Source organism: Notolepis coatsorum, assembly GCF_963971535.1.
Source record: "Notolepis coatsorum genome assembly, chromosome: 3".
Lineage (NCBI taxonomy): Eukaryota > Metazoa > Chordata > Actinopteri > Aulopiformes > Paralepididae > Notolepis > Notolepis coatsorum.
The window spans coordinates 17,497,578-17,514,050 of NC_140167.1; the positions used below are offsets into that span (position 1 = coordinate 17,497,578).

Below are 16,473 nucleotides of genomic sequence, written 5' to 3' on the forward strand. Positions count from 1 at the left end.
GCCTTGTGAACTGAAGACGCTAACGGAACCACAGGTGAGTTAATATGTATATGAATCTTCAACAATGAATAATATTTACTATTCAGCAGTGGCTATTTCTGCTGACTATTGTGGTCTGGAGGTACAGTTCTCGTTTGGTTACATGTTGGTCCCTGTTTGATCCTAGGCCCTTTCGTGACTGTGATGCACAGAGTGAATACACAGTCCCTTGTCCAACCATGTAAAATTCCTACAATTATGTCCGTCTCGCTTTTCTCTATCAAAACGCTTCTCGTACAAGTATCGCAGAGAAATTTCAAAGGTACTCACAGTTGCACGAGGGTTTCGAACAGACAAACGCTAGGGTTTGAAAGCTCAGCGTTGCTAATAAACATTTTCAATAATTTTTATAAACTGGTCAACACTGCTCAAAATGGCTTTAGCTGCCTGATGCGCCTGCGCTGTGATCACAGGCACCCAACGCCGGAAATAAAGCTGTGTTGACCAGTTTATAATTTCTTTTTAAATGTTTATTAGCAACACCGAGCTTTCAAACCCTAGCGCTTGTCCGAAACCCTCGTGCAACTGTGAATACCTTTGAAATGTCTCTGTGATGTACGAGAAGCGTTTTGATAGAGAAAAGCGAGAGACTTAATTGTAGGAATTTTACATGGTTGGACAAGGGACTGTGTATTACCTCGGTGCATCACAGTCACGAAAGGGGCTAGTTTGATCCCAGTTCTAGACTTTGGTTCTGGGGGTTGAGGTAAATAATCTATTTGGAATATTAATTAATATGATTTACATTATCTACCATTCTCTAACCCCCCCTCCCCATGTAAAATAATGCTGTATATACCGTATATATTTATTCTTACTATGTATATATATATATATCCACACATCTGTCTGTACATAACTGCATATAATCCTTTTTACATATCTGTAGATACTGTAGCGACCCTGGGATTTGGGTCGGTTGGTCAGCCGAGCTGTCACTCTGCATTCTGCCAACCTGGGTCTGGCGACGACTGGCAGAGACGCCTGTGTATTTTCCCCAACAGAGTTTGACTTCCGCGTTCGGTTTGCACGATCTGATTGGCCACTGACGTTTCTCTCAGCGGCAATCGCGTTACTCCTAACAAACTGGTTAAGCTTGGCGACTCTTTCGAAGTTGCTCTCGTTTGAAGTTGGTTAAGGTTAGTTGGTTAGGGTTAGTTGGTTAAGGTTAGGGTTAGTTGGTTAAGGTTGGGGTTAAGGTTAGGGTTAGTTGGTTAAGGTTAGGGTTAGGGTTATGGTTAGTTGGTTAAGGTTAGGGTTAGGGTAACAGCCTGCTGGCGCGATTGTTAGGAGTAACGCGATTGGCGCTGAAAAAAACGTCAGTGGCCAATCAGATCGCGCAAACCGAACGCAGAAGTGAAACTCCGTTGGGGGAAATTTACACGCGGCAGGGACTGACCTAGAAAAGGTATAAGAGGGTGTGGCACCTAGGGTGCGGCCTCGTGAGGCATGGGGAAGTGGTAGCGATGAGTCACGTGTATACTGTAACCTATGCACCCGTGTTGTAATAAAGAAGCAAACAGTGAGAACTAACACCTGCCTCAAGAGTCGTCAATAATGTTTTAAACCTTGAAACATTACAATACTATATCTATATATGTACGTACATTTCCCTTACCTACTCTTACTAGTTATCGCTGCTGGCGGGACAAAACCTCATAACTCCAAAAACCCAACTTTTCAGCAGATGAAAAAAACGAACACAGATTTGAGGGTGAATAGAGTTACGAGGTTTAGACGGATGATTGGTGCTTTCCCATTGTGTAGACTTTGTAAAACCACACACATGGAGGATGATTCTACTGAGTTGATAAAGCGTTATGCTGCTGGCCAGTATGACTTATCTTAGTGTCTTTATACCTGTATCATTGTACATATTAATACTACAACTTTGTACATACATCTGATTAGCACTATTACTAGTAGTACTACTTACTAGTAGCACTAATTTATATGTTATACCCATATAATCACCTGTACATTTTATATTACTATTGTGCTTTACTTTTACATTTGCACTCTGATTGGATGCCAAATTTATTTTTGTACCGTACTTGTGCTGTATAATGACGATACATTTTATAATATATACATACGAATCTAATCTAATAAATCTGAGAGCAGAATGAAGGACTGTGCCTAGAGGTCTCATTCAGAGTGGAAGGAGCAGCATTTCTATAAACCACGTCTCCATAATCCAAGATGGATAGACTACCCTCTTTCTGCTAATCATAGAGAAGCTTGTTCTATTCCTGTACAAGAATTATCATTGATTGAAAACTTTATTAACAGATTGCAGAATGGGTACAGTAAGGGGATGCAGACCAGAGAGACTTTCGTCTTGTTTACATCAGGGTCCCCCATTTTCAATTCATCATAACATATGACATACACGACATACAGATAGACAGTACTGCTACATCTATACATTTATGACATACCAGATTTGCAAATACAGTACTGTTTGACATCAAGCCAGATGCCATGACATTTGTATTCTGTAACTTGTTCGATGACAAACTCATTCATATCCGATATGCTAATCATTGTAAACAATATCTCTAGCCCTAGAGAACATTATTAAGTTTGTTTTGTTTGCATTAAGTACTTAAGCTTAATGCCAACAAGCACATCTTGCAGAACATTAAATGAGAGTTGCAGGTTATCATTGGCTAGTTGTACAGAAGGAGCAATACAATAAACAATAGTGACATCTGCATAAAGATGAACTTGACATCCATTCAAAGATGAAACAATCATTCATATAAATGGTACAGGATTGGTCCCTGCAGGACTTTTGTAATGGGTAAGAATTCTGAATGGGCTTTCCCAGTTTTCACATACTAGTATAAAATATTCTTTAAATAGAAAATTAATGAAGAAATGTATTTATTATTTAACAGACATGGCCTCATCCAGCTATCTCTTTTCTAAAGAACAGTTCCTGTGCTCCATCTGTTTGGATGTCTCCATCCAGTGTGGACACACCTTCTGCAAGACCTGCATCACCAAGTACTGGGATAACAATGAACTGTACCAGTGTCCAATGTGTAAAAATACTTTTGATAAGAGACCAGATATCTTTGTCAATATTGTCCTATCAGAGATGGCACCTCAGTTCAGGAAGTCCGTTCAAGAGAGCAGCCCAGACCAGCAACCTGCCAGACCAGGAGAGGTGATCTGTGACATCTGCACTGGGAAGAAGATCAAGGCCATGAAGTCCTGCCTGGTGTGTCTGGCCTCCTACTGTGAGATCCGCTGGAGCCTCATCAGAGTGGCCTCCTTAAAAAAACACAAGCTGATCAACCCTGTGGAGAACCTGGAGGACAGGATGTGTAAGAAGCACGAGAGACCGCTGGAGCTGTTCTGTAGGACTGACCAGGCCTGCGTGTGTCAGTTCTGCACTGAGACGGACCACAAAACCCACAACACTGTCCCTCTAGAGAAAGAATACAGAGAGAGGAAGGATGAGATGAGGACACAAGAGGCAGATGTTCATCAGATGATCCAGGAGCGTGAGCAGAAGATCCAACAGATCAAACACTCAGTGGACCTCAGCAAGACGAGGCAAAGAGAGAGATAGCAGACAGTGGGTCTCATTCTCGAACGAAGTTACGACAAAATATTTCGTCTTAGCCAGATTTCGGCCTATTTAAGACATATTAGGGCTGGGAGTGGGAGTCTTCAAATTCTCCTGAGATCTTATTTGAGAGCAGATCTAAGAGTGCTGAGGAGCACACTTAAATATGCTCTCAGCCCACGATCAAATCTCATGATTGATTGACTAATTTAAAATGTTATTATAACTTGACATACTGTGTTCTCATAGTGATTCCTTCACGTCAACGCTACAGGCCTCCTTGGAATTAATTACTTAATCATAATTAAAATAAATATGAAAATATTTGTACGATAAGAAATTACGAATTTGATGTCGGAAAAATAAATAATATGGATTCATCTGATCACAGGGCAGCTGGATTAACCATATCTGAACCAGCTATTTTGGACAAATAATTACTCAGATATTCAAACACAATTATGCAATTATTGTGAAATGATTGAAAATAATAATAATTGAATGCCTTCTGTGGAATTTGTATTTCTTATTTGTTACACATCTGTTTTAATGATTAATTATATACATTTGAAAGAATGCAGGTCAACATGCAATGTATCCCATTGATTGGTATACAATGGGACAGACCTTTGTTTGATTGATTGATTGAAAACTTTATTAACAGATTGCAGAATGGGTATAGTACAGTACAGCTCAATTACATAAGGGGATGCAGACCAGAGAAAGAATTTCGTCTTGTTTACATCAGGGTCCCCCATTTTCAATTCATCATAACATATATGACACACATGACACAGATAGACAGTACTGCTACATCTATACATTTATGACATACCAGATTTGCAAATACAGTACTGTTTGTGATACAAAAAGAGTCCATAAAAGAGATTACATTTGATGTAGAAACTGTTGGAGGAGGTTGGGTGGGGGATAGACTTACACTGTACAAGCAAAACTGTACATTGGAATATTGACAAAACCATACTTGGTCATTTACTGTACATTGGAGGGGGTTGATATAGCTATAAACCTGCATTCCTTCGAATATATCATTAATCAATTAAACTTATATTGAAATACACTATATAGCCTATACACCAACACTGAAATGACAGTGGATAAATAAATAAGAACTAAAGCTAATCGGTAGAAATAGACTGCATTAATATTCCATAACAAGTCTTAATAAGCCATACTGCGTTCATTCATTACGCCCGCCATAGGCTATATATATATTATATGTCATTCATTCATTCATATACAGTACTGCGCGCGCGTGTGTGTGTCTGTGTGTGCGCGCGCTGCGGCAGGTGTGTACCACGAGCTGTATATGATGCCAATACATTAATCTAATCTAGTTTTGATGGGCGCAAGCGTGATTACGAAACCTAGCCGCGTTCTAGCCGTCTCGGAGACGCTCTCTGATTGGCACTGACTGATGCTAGGTTTCGTAATCACGCGGCTCGCAAAGCACTTCCGCCATTCCATTTCACACAGCTGCGTCACCAGTTGCCTTATAAGGAACTATGGAGGCGGTGTTTTGTATGCAAATGAGCTGAACAGGAACGCGCTTTGGAGTTTACGACAGAATGCCATTCTCCAAGCAGATATCAGATCATATAATTTCTGCTACCGTTTCAGCCACTTAAGACATATCTCCAGCACGTTCAGGACTCAGAGTGTACTTGTCATAGATTATGTCTCAGTGGTTCCAAGATAAGTCTTTCAGAATATATCTTTGGAAAATTTTCGGGAATGAGACCCAGTGTCGAGGTCTTCACTGCTCTGGTGGCCTCCGTTGAGAGAAGTCAGGCTGAGCTCATTGAGGTGATTGAGGGGAGGCAGAGAGCAGCAGAGAAACAGGCTGAAGGCTTCATCAAGGAGCTGGAGCAGGAAATCACTGAGCTAAACAAGAGAAGCACTGAGCTGGAGCAGCTCTCGCACACTGAAGACCACCTCCACCTCCTCCGTCGAGACTGTGTTTACTTTTGTTAATATTTATAGTTTTTAGAGTTTTGTTCGTACCAACTGTTGGTGCATTTAATGTATATGACCGTCAGTCACTCATAGACATTGGATTACGGGAAACTTACCAACTGGATTACTCACTGGATCAGCTTTCCGAACCGCATCAATGGCCTGAAGAAATTCTCCGGAGATTAGGACCAGATCCTTTGTTCCCAGAGCCCAGGAAAAGACGACGAGGAAAGAGGGCTGGGATCCGTAACAGGCTGAGATCCAGACGCCACCGTACACCACTGCCCAGTATATTGCTAGCCAATGTACAATCAATTGACAATAAACTGGATGACATCCGAGCAAGGATTCAATATCAAAGAGACGTTAGGGACTGCAATGTCCTCTGCTTCACCGAAACATGGCTCACACCGGAGGTTCCAGATCACGCAATTCAACCAGCGGATCACTTCTTTATCCATCGCAAGGATCGGTCATCAGAGTCCGGTAAACAACGTGGAGGAGGTATTGCCTTCATGTTTAACAAAAATTGGAGCGATCCAACTAACGTGAAGGAATTATCCAACCACTGCTCCCCAGAACTGGAATATATAACCATCAAGTGTCGTCCTTTCTTCCTCCCGAGGGAGTTAACGGCGATCGTCCTGATCGGAGTGTATATTCCACCGCAAGCCAGCAACAAGATTGCGCTCTCCAGACTACACGACGAGGTAAATAGAATACAAGTGGCTAACGTTAACGCCGCCATTTTAGTACTGGGAGATTTCAATAGCGCCAATCTGAGAAAGGTATTGCCTGACTTCTATCAGCATGTGACTTGCAACACCAGAGGCGGTAACATCCTAGATCACTGTTACACGCAATTTAAAGGTGGCTACAAGGCTCATTCTGATAGTGGCTTTGGTAAATCAGATCACGCGTCCATTTTTATTTCACCAAAGTACAAACAGAGAATTAAAAGTACTCCCGTAGTCTCGCGAGAGGTGCAGAAATGGGATTTGACGTCAGAGGAGACGATCCGGTCAGTGTTTCACTACACAGATTGGAATGTGTTCCGCAACACAGATAACATTAATGTCTACACGGAGACAGTGCTGGACTATGTTTGTACTAGGGTGAAAGAAACAATCCCCACTACCAAAATGAAAGTTTACCCAAATCAAAAACCCTGGGTAGACAAATCCGTCCGTGAAGCTCTGAGAGAGCGCACCAAAGCATACAATGACGGCCTAGTGGCAGGCAACATGAATGACCACAAGGTGGCGTGACACAACGTAAGGAGGACAGTGTCAGAGGCCAAACGGCGCTACAGGGATAAAATTGAACTCCAGTTTGAACAAGCTGACTCTAGAGCTATGTGGCAGGGGCTCAAAACGATGACAGACTACAAAGGCGCCTCCCTCAAACTGAACAGTGACATCTCCTTAGCAAATGACCTCAATACCTTCTATGCGAGGTTTGATGCTGGTAATAACAACACCAGCTCACAAGCCTCTGCAATGGGGGGGGGGGGGGGTCGGCTGCTGATGGAGGCGCAGTGTTCAGGGTAACAGAGCATGAGGTGAGGCGGACCTTTAAAAAAGTGAATATCAGGAAGGCAGCAGGTCCGGACGGCATCCCCGGCCGCGTCCTAAAAGTCTGTGCCGACCAACTGGCCCCAGTATTCACTGACATATTTAACCTGTCCTTAGAACAGGCTGTCATCCCCACCTGCCTGAAGAAGTCCACTATTATCCCTGTACCCAAAAAATCCAAGCCTGCTTGCCTCAACGACTACCGCCCTGTAGCTCTCACCTCCATAGCCATGAAGTGCTTTGAGAAGCTAGTAAAGGGCTACATCTGCTCCTCCCTCCCCATCAACATGGACCCCCTGCAATTTGCATACCGCCCCAACAGGTCCACGGAGGACGCCATATCCCATGTGCTGCACACAGCAGCATCACACCTGGACAAGAGGCAGGGGAACTATGTGAGAATGCTATTCATCGACTACAGCTCGGCATTCAATACCATAGTCCCCTCCATACTCATAGCCAAGCTCAGGGACCTGGGCTTGGGCTATGACCTCTGCCAGTGGGTCTTGGACTTCCTGACTGGCAGACCCCAGGTGGTGAGAGCAGGCAACTGCACCTCCTCATCCATCACCCTCAACATAGGGGCCCCCCAGGGCTGTGTTCTGAGTCCCCTCCTCTACTCCCTGTACACACACGACTGTGTGGCTCAGCGGAGTAGCAATACAATCGTCAAATTTGCTGACGACACAGTGGTGGTGGGCCTGATCTCTGCCAACGACGAGAGGGCCTACCTGGAAGAGGTCAAGGTCCTGGCGGGATGGTGCCAGGAAAACAGCCTCTCCCTGAACGTCAGCAAAACAAAGGAGATGATTGTGGACTTCAGGAGGTCGGGGGTCAAGGACTACAGCCCCCTCAGCATCGACGGGGCACCGGTTGAGAGAGTCAACAGCTTTAAGTACCTCGGAGCCTACATATCCGAGGACTTGACATGGACCACACACATTAACAGTGTGGTGAAGAAGGCACGACAACGCCTCTACTTCCTCAGGCGCCTAAGGAAGTTCCAAGTCAGCCAGAAGATCCTTAAGAACTTCTACTCATGTACAATAGAGAGCATCTTGACCGGCAACATCACCTCCTGGTTTGGGAATAGCACTGCACAAGACCGAAGCAGACTACAAAGAGTGACACGTTCAGCCGAACGCACAATTGGAGGGGGGCTCCCCACCCTCCAGAACATTTACTACAAGCGTTGCAAGGGCAAGGCTAAGAGAATCATTAAAGACTCCAGTCACCCGAACAACTGCCTCTTTGAACTGCTGCGGTCAGGCAAGCGATACCGGAGTCTCAAGGCGAGCACAGAAAGACTCAGAAGTAGCTTCTATCCCCAGGCCATCAGGCTGCTAAACGAACAATGAATGAACACTACACAACAACAACCACCAAACGCACATAGCACACACATCCACACGCACACACTCACTTTAAACAAACACACTGTAGCACCCACTCCACACACTTTATAGCACACACCCACTTTAAACAAACACACTGTAGCACCCACTCCCCACACTTTATATTTATGGATGAAGGATTGCACTACAACTCGTACACCTTACTGTAAATTGTACCTAAAATTTTACCTCATCCCATTTCTGCTTTGCACTAGATAGTACTGTACATTAGTACACTGCATAGTATTGTGTATTGTATATTATATGGTAACTCAGAACATTGTACATATGTCTATACCGAACACTGTGACCTCATTTTCTTCTTCTAAATTCATGCTATATTATGTTATTATGTTATTTGATACTACCTTGTCTAGCACAGTCTCTGGAGCGTAACAGTAAGAAGCATTTTGTATGAAAGTATTCTGTACTTCTGTATGACGACTATTAAAGAACTTGAACTTGAACTTGAACTCCACAGCTTCCCATCTCTCTCCACCCCTCCACTCACCAAGGACTGGTCTGAGGGCAGTGTCCACAGTGATGTAAGTGTGGAGATAATGAGAACTGTGGCTCGGCTGGAGGAGACTCTCAGTGAAGAGATGGAGAAGCTGCGTGAAGTCAAGCTGATGAGGATCCAGCGGTATGCAGTGGATGTGACTCTGGACCCTGACACAGCACATCCACTCCTCAACCTCTCTGATGATGGGGAAAGAAGTACAATGGGGTGTTACACTGAAAGACCTTCCTGACAACCCAGAGAGATTTGACCAGACACGCATTGTCCTGGGAAAGCAAAGTTTCTCCTCTGGGAGATTCTACTATGAGGTTCAGGTTAATGAGAATCCTGAGTGGGATTTAGGAGTGGCCAGAGAGTCCATCAACAGGAAAGGAAGCATCACGCTGAGCCCTAATAATGGATACTGGACTATAGTGCTGAGGAAGGGTGAAAAATATATAGCTGCTGGAAACTCCCTGTCCCTGAGAGAGAAACCACAGGTGATCGGGATGTTTGTAGATTATGAGGCGGGTCAGGTCTCCTTTTATGATGTGGAAGTGAGTTCTGCCTTTGAAGATAGTACTCCTCTAATAATCTTCCCTCTTAACATCTTTAGCCCGTCCGGTCCGTCAGTGGACTGCAAATGAATAATGTGCTCGGTGGCAGAATTCAGTACTGTATCTACAAAACCTTCTGTTTAATCATCTTCCCTTTATTAATTTGCTTAGATTCTTTGTACACGTGATCTCAAGAAGGCCCTGAACGAGCTCAGTATCAGTGTTTCATGTCTGGTAATTTTTAGCATGGTATTATTCACCGTCAAAAATGCACAGCGCAGTGATCACAGCGCATGCGCATCAGGCACCCAACGCCGGAAATAAAGCTGTTGACCAGTATTGACCAGTTTATAAAAAATGTTTATTAGCAACGCAGAGCTTTCAAACCCTAGCGTTTGTCTGTCCGAAACTCTCGTGCAACTGTGAATACATTTGAAATTTCTCTGATACTTGTACGAGAAGCGTTTTGATAGAGAAAAGCAAGACAGACTTAATTGTAGGAATTTTACATGGTTGGACAAGGGACTGTGTATTACCTCGGTGCATCACAGTCACGAAAGGGGCTAGTTTGATCCCAGTTCTAGACTTTGGTTCTGGGGGTTGAGGTAAATAATCTATATTTGGAATATTAATTAATATGATTTACATTATCTACCATTCTCTAACCCCCCCCTCCCCATGTAAAATAATGCTGTATATACCGTATATATTTATTCTTACCATATATATATTATATATATATCCACACATCTGTCTCTACATAACTGCATATAATCCTTTTGTTTTTACATATCTGTAGATACTGTAGCGACCCTGGGATTTGGGTCGGTTGGTCAGCCCTCTCTGCCAACCTGAGGCTGGCGCAGACCAGGCTGCAGAAACAAATTAGTGGGGGGGCATACAATTTTCTCGGGGGGGCACAATGGTTTTTCAACACAGGTTCCCTTTTATACGTTTCAGCTGGGACAACGGCGCTGTGGCTTGCTTGGCGCTGCCCACTGTGCTGAACTAAACAGCAGAGAGGCAATTGAAAAATCAAATTTCTCTCTATCTTAAGAACATTCACTTATACAAAAACAGACTGAACGGATATATATAACAGACCTGCTGGGGCAGCGGACTGAGAGCAGGGGACACAAACAGGCTGGATAAGATGGTCAGGAAGGCCAGTAGCGTGGTTGGGGTGGAGCTGGACTCTAGCGAGGGTGGCGGAGAGGAGGAACCTTGCTAAGCTCCAGGCCATCAGGGAAAACCCCTCCCACCCACTATACACAGACTTGGCTGACAGGAGGAGCATGTTATAGGCTCACACTACCTAAATGCAGCACTGAACGGCACAGGAAGTCCTTCATTCCGACAGCCATCAGACTATACAATGCATCACTGTGCCTCACTGCATCACTGAGCACAGAGTGACAGTTACCATCTTCCTGGACTCTTACTTTTTAAACAGCACTGTGCAATATTACACCTACTGTAGACTTCAGTATATTTTTTACTGTATTTATTTACTGTATTTTTTATTCTATTTTTATTCTATTTCATTTTATTCTATTCTTAGGCCATTTGTTTTGTTATTCTTATTCGTGACTTGTTCTGTCTAAATGTTTAATGTTGAGTGATTTGGAGTGTCAAATTTCCCTCAGGATAATACATTTCTATTCTATTCTATTATATTCTATATCTTTGAAAAGTCTCCATTTATTCAACACTTCTGAATTCACTGACAAACTGAACTGAACTGACAAAAATAAGGTGCATAAAAAGGCAAACAAAATTCCTCCACAGGCTACTCACCATCATTAGTAGAGCGGCAAGCAGCGTTTGGGGACAGAGTGAAATCTTCTTAAAACACTGCCCCTCCACTCATTCCTGAACTTTTTTGTTAAGTCCTTCTCAAATGCCAACTGAATTAAATTGGCCTTAGTTGCATCGATGAAGCATACTAAGGCGATGTTCTGTAAAGACGTTCTTGAAGGTAGAAAACTTCAGCTTCAGTAGTGTTGTTGTTGACATCAGTGCCCACTAGGGCTGTCCCCGACTAAGGATTTGGATAGTCGACTTTGATTGACCAAAAAAAAAAAAAAGATAATAATTTTACCAGGGTGGGCACAGCTGACTCTGTGGGCGGGCCCGGCCCCCTAATGCCCGCCCATGGCGCCGGGTCTGGGCTGGCGGCGACGCTATTGGTCGCGCAAGCCGGGGATTGGCAGAGGGGAGGGGGCAGGGGCTGACCTGGAAAGGGTATAAGAGGGTGTGGCACCTAGGGTGCACTCTCTTGAGGCATGGGGAAGTGGTAGCGATGACTCACGTGTATACTGTGTTGTAATAAAGATTACAATGTATTGGTAACTTGTTTCAAATGACAATATATACATCTGTGATTATTATTGTACGGATCGGAATACGGGCGTGCGTGTGGGAGCATGCACAAAGATATTACAGTGATATGCTAGTGCTCCCGACTGGAGGAGAGAGAGAGAGAGCGTGCGTGCGTGTTTGTGTAGGCGCTATTGGAAACGTGGCTGCATTGACTGATCATATATTGATTGATGGCAATGATGATAGTTGTACTGTACCTACTTAAATATTTGTACCTTGTGGTTTCGCCAAAGCTCTGACGTGCACAGTAGGCTATACTCAGTGTGTGGTTTCGCCAATGCGTGTACGCGTGTGTTTGTGTGTGACATTGTGATACCTCGGTACATCATGATTCTCTAGAACATTTCTGTATCTATTCAACAATTCGCTCAGAAGATCTCATTGTGCATTTTGAAACAGGACTGTTCAGACAGATCACACTAAACAACACATAGACTGAAGCCTGTATTTCTCAAACAAGATGCCTAAGGTGAGTGTCCACAACGGCTAGCTAGCTGTTCTACTTGAATACTGAATGTTTATTGAATCAGACACTATTGAATACTGAATGTTAATATTGAATCAGACAATATTGAATACTGAATGAAAAAAATACTTTTTTTTTAATACTTTTTTTTAAATTAAAAGCGAAGGTCCATTCGAAAAACCCTGACGAAGTTTGATTCCCAAAAACAGGCTTCGGGGACAGCCTTACCATACATATTATTTATATTATTCAAATGGAACTCAAACTTCCGCTGTGATGTCACAGTATGATGTCATAATAGAACATTCTAGAACATTTGTGTGGCACAGTATGATGTCATAATAGAACATTCTAGAACCACCAACAGCCGGTGAGAGGGGCCATAGGAAGACGAGGAGGAGTAAGCGAAAAAAACGTTCATCGGTCCCGGAGATATGCACCATTTCTAACATTGGTAACATAACATTTCAAATGCATAATTGAGTGACTCGCACCACAATGTCCTTTCTAAAGGGTTATCGTTTGTTCCGTAGCTCGCTATTTCTCCAAATGCAATCTTACTGTTTACTTTCTGTAATATGGGACTCGAGCTAGTCAACAAGCCCTCTAGAGGGGGAGACGGGCTACTATATTCATTTGTTTAATGGTACAGAACCAAAGGGAATGAATGAAGAAAACGTGTTATCCTGTTTCCTATAATAAGTGACTTTTATTATTATGATTATATTATTATTATTTTTACGAATGGTGAAATGTTTCCCTCTTGTTTTTCCTTCTGTTTTTGTTGTTCTTTTGCAAATATTGCAATTGGCTTATTTAGTTTCTGGTCTATATTTGTATTTATTTTGAGTTTGTAACATATTACATTATAAAGTCCTTACTTTGGAGGTCAAAGTTGACTAGCAATCCCAGGCTCACCTCAATGATGTCACTTCCTGCCCACCTGGTATATAGCTCCCACCTTTAGAAGCTATCATTGCTAGCCTATTAACACTGAAGAAGGAACACCTGTTCCAAAACATGTCTGTTCTATAGGCTGCCATTAAAACTTTTTAAATCTGAGAGTGCTGGTCCGGCCTCCTGCTTTCTTCCATATAATCCTCAGGATTTCAGCACCCAGTGTCATATATTGAGAGCGCGGTCTATCCTGACTTTCAGCACTAGTTAAAACAAATGCTTTTTAATACATGGAGATGTCATCATCACTTAAAACCCCAGCTTCTCAAATGTCAATGTCTCATTTGATTGCTTTTACTGATCGATTAGTATGCATTACCTTTTGACTTGGATGCGAGCAATATCCTCAGAGACGTCTTGCAGGTTTGAGTGACGAATGGCAACTTCTGATGCATGTGCACCCATTGGTCAATCGTGGGGGGTCCTGTACAGCCCATCTTCGCAGATAGTTCATCCGCCCAATCATCCGATCAGCAGTAGAGTTGTCACGATACTCTGCAAAACAATAACAAATACACGTGTAGGCTGCGCAGCCGATTAGCAGTAGGCTAACGTGGACATTCCTCTGCCTAGACACAACAATCTGTAAAAAAGTTATGTCTGGAAATACGTTGGATTTTAATCAAACAAGGAGTCATAAAATACTTCTGATTTAAATCAAACAAAGGGGTCATAATCGGACTTAACAACACACATTCACAATGTAACGTCCTCACGGTAATGTCCATAACAGTTGTAAAGAATACAAAAAATAAGACCAGAATGACTAATTGTTGCTAATATGTCATCTTTATAAAAGTTAGCTTTGCTTAGGAAGTTTGGTTGACATTGCATTCCAGATGCATGTTTTATGACAACTTTTCCTGGAAAACGTTATGGACGTTACATTGGCTGTCCTGTCCCTTAAGGCTATGTGTCCACTAAAAGCCTTTTTTTCAAGGCAGACCGCTTTGAAAAGCAAAAATATGCATGCCCAGAGCGTTTCCAGAGCATCTCGCGACTCCGCCACTTGCTCGATGTTGATTGGTCGGTCGAAAAAAGTTACATTGATGAGCGGCGCTCCTCTCCAAAAGTTGAACTATTTTCAACTTTCGGCGCTGGGAACGCTCCGCCAAAAAACGCTTGCCGCCCGGGAGCGCTAAAGGCACTAGCATACTCGGAAAGTGACGCGCACACGGACACGCTGCGCACACGCTTCTGATTATACTCGTGTTTGGTGCCTGGAAGCGCGCGACTCGGCCCGAGTGTTTATGGAGATTGATTGATTGATTGAATATTGTATTAACAGATTGCAGAATGGGTACAATACAGTACAGCTCAATACACACAATTGTTAAGGGCTTGCAGACCAGAGAAAGACGTTTGTCTTGTTTACATCAGGGTCCCTCATTTTCAATTCATAATGAATTGTAAGTAAGGGTGCAATTAACACCGTGCAATCCATTCTTTGTGGATCCCGCCCTTAGACTAGTTGAAAAATGTTCATAAGAAAGAGGTGAAATGCTAATAGAAATGTTTCATAATGATGTTCTGTGTATTCATAAGTGTATTGCTCTCCTTAATGTAGAATGATATGGTGATTGTGCAGACTCAGGAAGGAGGCAGAGAAGGAGAGAAAGAGATACAAGAGGTACATGTAATGGAAATATCAGACAGTCAGCTTAAAGTGTAGGATAACATAACAAATTAAGACACAAATACTTGGATCATATATCCCCCCTCTCTCCCTTTCTTTACAGAGTAGCACAAACCAGTTCAGTGTATTCATAAGTGTATTGCTCTCCGTAGAATGATATGGTGACTGTGCAGACTCAGGAAGGAGGCAGAGAAGGAGAGAAAGAGATACAAGAGGTACAGGTAATGGACATATCAGACAGTCAGCTTAAAGTGTAGGATAACATAACAAATTAAGACACAAATACTTGGATCATATATCCCCCCCTCTCTCCCTTTCTTTACAGAGTAGCACAAACCAGTTCAGTGTATTCATAAGTGTATTGCTCTCCTTAATGTAGAATGATATGGTGACTGTGCAGACTCAGGGAGGAGGCAGAGAAGGAGAGAAAGAGATAAAAGAGGTACAGGTAATGGAAATATCAGACAGTCATCTTAAAGTGTAGGATAACATAACAAATTAAGCCACAAATAGGGAGTCATAATGAATTGTAAGTAAGGGTGCAATTAGCACCTTGCAATCCATTCTTTGTGGATCCCGCCCTTAGACTAGTTGAAAAATGTTCATAAGAAAGAGGTGAAATGCAAATAGAAATGTTTCATAATGATGTTCAGTGTATTCATAAGTGTATTGCTCTCCTTAATGTAGAATGATATGGTGACTGTGCAGACTCAGGGAGTAGGCAGAGAAGGAGAGAAAGAGATAAAAGAGGTACAGGTAATGGAAATATCACACCGTCATCTTAAAGTGTAGGATAACATAACAAATTAAGACACAAATAAATAAGGAGTCATAATGAATTGTAAGTAAGGGTGCAATTAGCATCGTGCAATCCATTATTTGTGGATCCCGCCCTTAGACTAGTTGAAAATGTTTCATAAGAAAGAGGTGAAATGCTAATAGAAATGTTTCATAATGATTTTCAGTGTATTCATAAGTGTATTGCTCTCCTTAATGTAGAATGATATGGTGACTGTGCAGACTCAGGAAGGAGGCAGAGGAGAGAAAGAGATACAAGAAGTACAGGTAATGGAAATATCGGACAGTCAGCTTAAAGTGTAGGATAACATAACAAATTAAGACACAAATAGGGAGTCGTAATGAATTGTAAGTAAGGGTGCAATTAGCACCGTGCAATCCATTCTTTGTGGATCCCGCCCTTTAGGTCGCTTTCACATATAGTTTTGGTGGACTCGGTGTGGTTCTGGGGGTGAAGTTGCAACATGGTTGCATTCTTCATTTGGTTCGCCTGCGTTCACACATAAATCTGTCAGCGCACCGAACCTTCTGAACAATGTCACGCGGTCGAAAAGGGCGCTTGTCTATTGGACAGTGGAAATATGTGTGTGGCTGCGAGCCCGTGTGTGCGCGCG

General features: G+C 42.7%; 1 pseudogene across 1 annotated transcript in view; it reads left to right on the forward strand.

Moving 5' to 3' along the window:
• The first annotated feature begins 2,944 nt into the window (after positions 1-2,944).
• The window catches only part of LOC311225703 (E3 ubiquitin-protein ligase TRIM39-like), a 33,840-nt pseudogene continuing 20,311 nt past the window's right edge, over positions 2,945-16,473 (forward strand). The window contains exons 1-3 of the transcript in view: positions 2,945-3,632; positions 5,386-5,592; positions 9,046-9,642. The product of the transcript in view is annotated as an E3 ubiquitin-protein ligase TRIM39-like (transcript). The remainder of the gene's footprint in view (positions 3,633-5,385; positions 5,593-9,045; positions 9,643-16,473) is intronic.